This window comes from Eptesicus fuscus, chromosome 16, assembly GCF_027574615.1.
Source record: "Eptesicus fuscus isolate TK198812 chromosome 16, DD_ASM_mEF_20220401, whole genome shotgun sequence".
NCBI lineage: Eukaryota > Metazoa > Chordata > Mammalia > Chiroptera > Vespertilionidae > Eptesicus > Eptesicus fuscus.
In genome coordinates, this window is record NC_072488.1 from 43,620,950 (window position 1) to 43,629,092 (window position 8,143).

The 8,143-nt window shown below is 48.4% G+C and overlaps 1 long non-coding RNA gene across 1 annotated transcript; it reads right to left on the bottom strand.

Annotated features, from left to right (window-relative positions):
- Positions 1–3,804: 3,804 nt before the first annotated feature.
- LOC129151905 (uncharacterized) lies at positions 3,805–5,136 on the bottom strand. Its single transcript, XR_008558625.1, has 4 exons — positions 4,952–5,136; positions 4,761–4,832; positions 4,109–4,189; positions 3,805–3,879 (listed from the first exon to the last, which is right to left on the bottom strand). It is a non-coding gene; the product is annotated as an uncharacterized LOC129151905 (long non-coding RNA).
- Between the last annotated feature and the right edge of the window lie 3,007 nt (positions 5,137–8,143).

An 8,143-nucleotide genomic window follows, 5' to 3' on the forward strand; every position in this document is an offset into this window, starting at 1 on the left:
TTTATAGTACTAGCTCTTTTTACATATGAATATGCAATTGTTCTCGTTCCATGTGCTGAAAAAGTATCTCTATGTAATTACATTGGCACCTTTGTAGAAAAATCAATGAACCATATATGTTCCATTGATCTGTGTGTCTATCTTCACACCAGTATCACATTGTCTTGATTACTATAGTTTTAAATTCACGGAACCAAATAATTTAAGTCCTATAACTTTGTCCTATTTTACAACATTGTTTTGGGTACTCTAGATCTTTTGCATTTCCATATAAAATTTAAAATCAGCTCATCAATTTCTACCCCTCCACTCTCCCAACCAAAAAAAAAAAAAAAAAAAAAAGCCTGCTGGGATTTTGATTTGGGTTATTCTCAATCTATAGATAATTTGGATAACAATTAAAATCTTAACAATAGTAAGCCCAATTCATGAATATGGTACATCTCTCTTATTATTTTAGTTGTATTTAACTTCTGAGCAAGCTTTTGTAATTTTCAGTGTAAAGGTCTTGCATTTGATTATTTTAAGGTTTTAATGTTCTTCTATTTTTAATTTGGATTTCCAGTTTCTTATTGCTATTCTTTTCTTAGAAATTATGCTTACTAAGGTTTTGTACTTTCTCTCATGCATAACATTTTGTGAATTCTCTTATTTATTAGCACTGATAAAGAATTTTTTTTAAAAAACAAGCCCTATCCCTTTTTTTTTTTTAATTGACTTCAAAGATGAAGGGAGAGGGAAAGACAGAAACATCAATGAATCATTGATCAGAGAGAGAATCATTGATCAGAGGCCTCCTGCAAGCACCTCACCAGAGATTGACCTTCAGGCATGTGCCCGACCAGAAATCAAACCATGACCTTCAGGTTGATGCTCAACCACTGAGCCACACTGGCCAGGCAAGATTTTCTTACTTTATTGGCTTTTCCACAAATAAACACTTTGGTTTTTTTAATAAGTCTATTGAGTCTTCATGTCCTAGTTCATTATTTTACTTTTGTCTTTATTAATTTTTTTCCCTTTCATTAGGTTTGTTTTATTACTCTTCTGTAAAATTTTTAGTTAACTATTAAATGCATTTGCTTTCATTCTCTCTTATTTTATTATTGTTATGGCTTTGTACTGTGACCACTTAGCTAAACTGAAGGAGCTACATTTCACAGAATTCCCTTCTGTATGAGGCTATGGGTTAGAGTAGGCTCCAAGGGAAATGTTTGTGCTATTTGGGTGGCAAAAGCAAAGGAGCAATGATCCTTTTAAATCAAAGGTCAGTGTAGAAACAGGTACTACTGCCGTTCACAAATGCTGTGTAACTGCAGCTGATCTTGGTGTGGGCAGCAGCCAGGCCCGAGGCTCCACTCATCTCCTCCTGCTTCTCAGAATTCCGGTTCCTTTGCAAGTACATTGGTGCTGGCTTAGGAAAGCAGTGGGAGACAGACACGTTTCCTGATTGTCCTGGTGGGTTCCAGGTTGCTCTGACTCTTTCCTACTTCACAGCCATCTCCCTTCCTGGGTTAACCTAATCTGAGGATTTTCATTGGAATAACCAGAGGGTTTGGGTCTAGGTTAATTCTATAAATTTCTTTTCACTTTGGTTAGCTCTCTAAAGAATTTTTTTTCCATTTTATTAAATTTCTAATTATGTTACTAGCGATTTGTACATGGTCCTAAATTTTACAGTTTTATTGCTTGCCACCATTTATTTCATAGCACATCTTCTGTATTGGAGTTATTTTGATCCACTTCTCAGTTATATTTCTTCAAGCAGTGTTTTAGAAGGGATATACTTTCTGAATACTGGCATATCTAAGAACATCTCTGTGTTGCCTTCCACATGAATACAAACTAGGTTGGTACGTGAACAGTTGTTTCTGCTGGCCCAGCACCCATCTCTTCCTTTTAGGAACCACCTCTCCTCATTCTCCATTCGGATGGTCTGGGTGAAGATGATTCCATCCCCAGTCCCCAAGTTAAACAGATATATGACAACGAAAGCATGGCAATCCCTTGGCCATATGATTGATACAGAAATGGTCACTGACCAATGCCAGGTCAATGGGAGTGAATTCTGCTGGCACCATTACAAAAGCAAAGCCCCAGAGCTTCCAATGGCCAATTGGGCCACCATGTAAATGAGAAAGAAGCCAGCAACTGCACAGCAAAACGATGACAGGAAACCAATTCTTGAGTCCTGGGTCCTGCCAGGAAATGAATGTAATGATTGACAATTAAAAATCCAAAAGAGAGATTCAACTACTGCTGGATCTTGATTTCAGGTTCCTCCTCATCTCATTGGGAATATAAATGTAAAATATTTCCTTCTTAAAATCATGTTTAGCCTGGCGGGCATGGCTCAGTGGTTGAGCTCAACCTCTGAACCAGGAAGTCACCCTTCAATTCCCAGTCAGGGCATGTGGCCAGGTTACAGACTCAATTCCCAGTGTGGGACATGCAGGAGGCAGTCAACCCATGATTCTCTCTCATCATTGATGTTACTATCTCTCTCTCTTTCTCTCCCTTCCTCTCTGAAATCAATAAAAATATATTTTAAAAAATCATGTTTAATGGAATAAATTTGTTTCATAGGGGGCATTCATCTTCTCTTTTCTCTGAGTGGATCCCTTTAGAGCTGCTAAATTTGTTCATGTGTCTGGTGACTTTTCCTTGCCTATACAGAGGGTGCATATATTGGTCCAGGACTAGGATTTATACTAGAAGCTGTCAACAATTGTTTATGTGTTGATGTCTAGTCAAACTGTTTAGTCCTGGATAAAATAGATTTTTCCCGTAATTTTACTCTGCTAGATTTGGTTGGAGAGTGGTTTCCAGTTTCCCAGGAGATGGGGTGGTTAAGGGCCAAGTGATTCACATGCAGAAAGATTTCTGTTCCTATGGTGTTTGCAGCACCCTAAAATTGGCTGTGTCATTGCTCCTGGTCTACCTAAAACAGTGACATCAAAGATGTTCCTACTCAATGCGGGCTGGAGCCTCAGGCCTTTGCCAATCTCTCTCTACATGTGGCATATGCCACATCTTCTAAAATCATTCATGGAATTGAAATTCCTGCCTCCTATCTCCCGCCACCCAGTTCCACAGTTACCCCATTTGTCTCATAACTAGCCCTCAACTCTGTGCCTGTCTGCTCTAATATTGGGCTCTCTGGGGGTCTTCTAGGTAACTTGTCCACTTACTTCCCATGTAAGATGTAAATTTGCTATACTTCCTTCAACCCCAATGGTTCTCAAACCCTAAAAAGCAACTAAGCAACCAAAAATCAATTGCTAGTGTTAACCCCAGGGAAAATTAAAAGTTGTATAAGAAAGGAAATGTGCTCATTGTATACACTACATGGCTCAGTTGTGAAGAATGGATTATATGGTCATGATGTCGAGACTAAGTATTAGTCCAGCCAAAAAGATAAAATTCTATTAGAAGGCTGGACAGAGGGCAAGTATATCTGTATGTTGGGGAGGGAGTGGTAGCTAAAGTTTCATTTCTTGAAGTAGGAAACCAATAGATACTATCTAAATCTACAAAAAATAAAAGGCTGGCTAAGCATGATACTTAAAAACATGGAGACTGATGTGCCTGAAAGAGTTAACGGTGGCTGCCTCTGGGAAGTGGGAGCAGAGAAGTGGGGAGGTAAGACTACTAAACTTTGTAAATCACGTGTGTATATAACTTTGTCAAAATAAAGCACATGTGTAAGTAAGGTGCAGAAGTGTGTGAAGGCATTCTGTAAATGAACTTGTACTGCAGTACAACTTAGTCATAAATTATTTTTATTTATGTTTTAATTAATGGTGCTTCTTTCTGTAATTATTAGTTTTCCTGAAGTTTTTCTCTTTCTTCTTCTTTCCCTCTCCTCCTAGTTGGGGCCTAATGATTGAGGACAATGTTGACAATAATGACAGTTGCTAATCTTCGTTATCTTATTAAATCCTTGCAACACCTCAATGAGATAGGTGCTATTTCCTGTTCTTCCATAAAGAAAAGGAACCTGAGGTTTGGGGAACATGTGGCAACTTCGTTGGGGTTGCGCAATAGCAAATGGTGGATCAAGGGTTTGAACGCAGTCGCGTTAAGACCCCAGGACCTATGCACTGACCTTCATGCCATACAGCCCTCTACTGCTGAAGCAGGTGCAAATCACAAGTATTCAGCTGATTTCAGTCTGGTAACGTCACACCTGCAGCAACCAAGAGCCGTGAGTGAACTGCCATCATTAAGACTGCAAGCACCTTGCCCACTCTGGCCAGGTGCTTTTTACTTCATCTGTCTGGGGTCCCACATCATTGCGCCCTAACAAGATCTGAGCCAGGATTTCATAGTCGCAGGGCTGTGCCTAGTGCTTAGAGGGCAGCTCATGGGTATCAGCTGGAACCCCCCCGTTCCAGCTTCTGGGGGCCTCTCCTGCTGTCTTTGTTAAACATCTGCGTGGTACAGCCTCTGCTGGCAGCACCTGGCCGAGATGTCCCTCTCCTCCCTCCCTGGGAGAGTGCACACAGCCTCGCTGTGAAAGCCAAGGTCACCAAGGACCTAGAAAGGAGTTACACAGTAACCGCTCATCTGCAAGGGCAAAGTGAGGGGCCTCAGCTCAGCCCGCTGAAAGGTGGTGTGGTAGGTAACAGATGGTTTGAAAGTCTTTGCTGGTCTCTCCATTGGGAATGGATCTAATTCCCTCTTCCTGAATGTGGCTGGCTCAGCTGGGGCTGTCAACCAGCATGCCTACCCTTGAGACCGCACGCTGGAGAGGTCACCTGTAAGATCCATGGTGGACCTGGCTGGGCTCAGCCTGAGAGCTTCTCTCCGGGCCTCTGGGAACACTCGCTCTGTGTGTGGGGGGCGGGGGGGCGGGAGTTAGCTGGGGATACCTGACGTATATATAAGTGAGGCGTCTTAGACCCTCCAGCCCGCCCTTTCTCCAGTTGAGGCCCGCTGAGTGACTAACCAGCATCACGATGAGGAGCAGGATTGTCCAGCCGAGCCATTTCTAAATTCCTGGCCCACACAATTGCGGACTACGGTAAAATGGTGTTTGTTACACAGCAGTAGATAATGGGGGCAGACCGCTGAGGGCCAAGACAGGTGCAGAAGACTCCATAGATGAGAGAGATGAACATGTGGTTGTGTGACTTCGTGTGGCACGGGAATTGGCATGGCAGGAGCCACAGGAAATGTTCTGCTCTTGAGGGGGAGAAAGTAGGCAAGGAAGGAGGGCTGGATGGGGAGAAAAGGAGCCCTAAAGGTGATGAAAAGGGGATGAGGAGGGCTCAGTAGGTGGAAGAGTCTGGAAGGTGTGCTGGCCAATAGAGCATCCCTCAATGGGGTTGTCGGGCGGGGGGACGCTCAGGGGAGGAAAGCACCACGGGAAGGAGAGCGAGGAGGAGGCAGGAGGAGGCTCTTGCCCCTTGAGCGTGGGGTGCTGGGTACCCAGCGTGCTGTGGCCCCCGCCTGAGTCAGCAGGGAGGGGAGGTGCTGCCAGGAAACCCTTCCAGGGCCAAGAGCCACACCCAGTGGGGCCTGCAGCTCCCTCAGAGCCCTCTGCCCTCCCGGGGTCTCTGAGGAAGGAGGGAAGGGCAGGCAAGGCTCCTCCTTCCAGGAAAACGGAGGCCCACAGTGAACGAGAAACTGCCCAGGGCTGGACACCCAGCCCAGTCCGAGGGAGGAGCTGGACGCCGGGCACTTGGCTTCCCAGCCCGGCTCTTTCCAGCAGACTGCACCTGAATAGCTACGCAGAGGCAGCGAGGGAGGAAAGGTGAGACGAGGTGAGCTGGTGCATCTCTGCTCAGAGCCGGTTTCCAGGCAGGACCGTGGGTATTCACAATCCAGGGCGGGAATCGACTGCGCCAGCGTGCACGCACTCACACACACACCACATACACTCACACACAGGCACACACACACACACACATACACACACATACACTCACACACAGGCTCTCACACACACACACACACACACTCACACACACACACACACACACACACACACACACACACAGTTAGACTGCAAAGAGCCATGAATTACATACAAGTTTCTGGGGAAACTTGGGGTCTGAAGAAACTTCCAGAAACACGGGAGCACAGTGACACAGCAGTCAGGTCCCACACAGCCCTCTGCCCACCCTTCCTGAGGAACACTGACGCCTGAGAGCCCAGGGAGAAGGGCCTGATGGATTTCCGGAAGGGATGACCCACCCCCAGGGTGCGCCCCCACGCCTGGACCACATGTGCAGCGGGGCAGTTGCGGGTCCCTCTGTGGACGGGGTGAGGGTGCACCAGGGGCCCCTCACTCCAGCCGCTGCGAGTGTGAACCACAGGCACGCCAGCCTCACACGCCAGCTCACGAGCCCAATGTCTCTCACAGACGTGTGGGACTTATCACTCGCCTGAGAACCCAAGTGACTCAGAGCTTTGGGCTTTCCAGATCTCCCTCCCTGTAGCTCAGATGGCATCACTGAGTAATCAGAGGGGTTGCACGCGTCAGCGCCACTGGATTCCCAACCCTCAGGCCACTCTCTAGGGCAGCAGAGACCCTTGGTATAAGGGTCATCTCCTTTCACGGTCCTCAAGATCCGACCAAGCCACCATTCCCAGCCCTGCCCCTGGAGCCGGCACCTCAGGTTCACCTTTTGCCCTGCACCCCCACCCCTGCTTGGTGTCCCTCTTGGCAAGCTGGCCTGCCCCCGCCCGTTAGAATTCTGGGAAAGGCACAGAGGAATGGAACAATGGCCAGAAGTAGAACCCACAACAGAAGCATGGAACCCTGAGTCATGCATTGTTCTTTTTCTGCTGCCCCGAGCGCTGCCTGTAACCACAGAGGTTCTGGCCCTGAGAGCAGTGCTGACAACAGGATTAGAGCGAGCCAAGCCTCGGGGGAGCAGATTGTGGGGAGTGGTGGCCCACAGGCCCGGGCTACTGGATGTCAGAAACCAGTCAGAGGGTGGAGGCCAGCTTTGCCCTTGTGTCAACCCTGAAGGCACAGAGATGGGACGCATAGGCCAGGCCACCGGCCGCCTGCCTGGGCTCAGGCCTGTTGGTCCAGCCTCCTGTCGGCATCTTTGTGCCGTGTGCCCTGTGGATGTGCGATTTTTCCTGCTCGTGTGAAATGGGGGTTGGCTCTGAGGATGAATCAGCCGCGATGGTGATCACTGTGCAGCTGGTTTCTCTCCCCCGAGGCCACGCACTTCTCACCTTCTCAGAAAAAATGACTCCCCTGCGTGTTCTCCGGTTTGCAACCCATTAGGCTGGCGACATCACAGGGAAGGCGGTCCCCAGCAGGCAGCCTCACCCGGAAGCCTCTTGCCCACCTTCTCACCTCCCTTTCATGAGGGAGACTGGTATTTTGAGGTCCCCTCCTGAATGTGGCCCCTCCACGGTCACTGCTGAAGTGAATGTCCCCATCCGCAGGCAGGTTCACCCCAGGACAGGGCAGGCCTCATATGGAACACGGTTTCCTTCAAGTTCGTTTGCACTGGGCTTTGTGGGGGAGGTGGAGACACTCTCCTGCCACTTTTCAGTGCTCCCCCCCACCCTGTGGCCCACAGGGCTCCTCAAAAGTTAGCAAGATCCAGAACCACCACCAGGGCAGCTGGCTTAAGAGCTGCCTCCCATCCCCGGAGTGTCTGAGGCGCTGAGGCTGGGCGAGCCCTGCAATCCGCCTTCCCACCGAATCTCTCAGGAGAGCCCACAGCCCGTGGGGGAGACCACGCTTGCAGGCAGGCACGTTGAGGCCTGGGCATAAGCGGCCGGAGTCTGGAGCAGCCTCAGGGGTGCTGGGAACTGGGAGGTTGGAGCTTGGAAGATGGGAAGCATATGGGGAGGCAGGAATGATAAGTTAAAATTAGAAAGACTGTGAAGAGCCTTGAACGCCTGCCAAGGACCCTGATTTTCACTTTTTGGAAATGGGGAGCAGTGAGAGGAACAGGCATTCAGTCGGAGCTGTTTGGGGAGAGGGCTGGCAGCGTGTGGAGATAGCCTGGGAGAGAGGCAAGGAGAAGGGGTCATGACCTTGCCGGGTATCACTCCTGGCCCTTAGCTCTGGCCCGTGAATGGATGTGGATCCAGTGAATCACTGCCCGATGAGGGAGGCCCAGGAACAGGGAGGACAGGGCACTCACTGGTGGCACGGGTTTGAAGG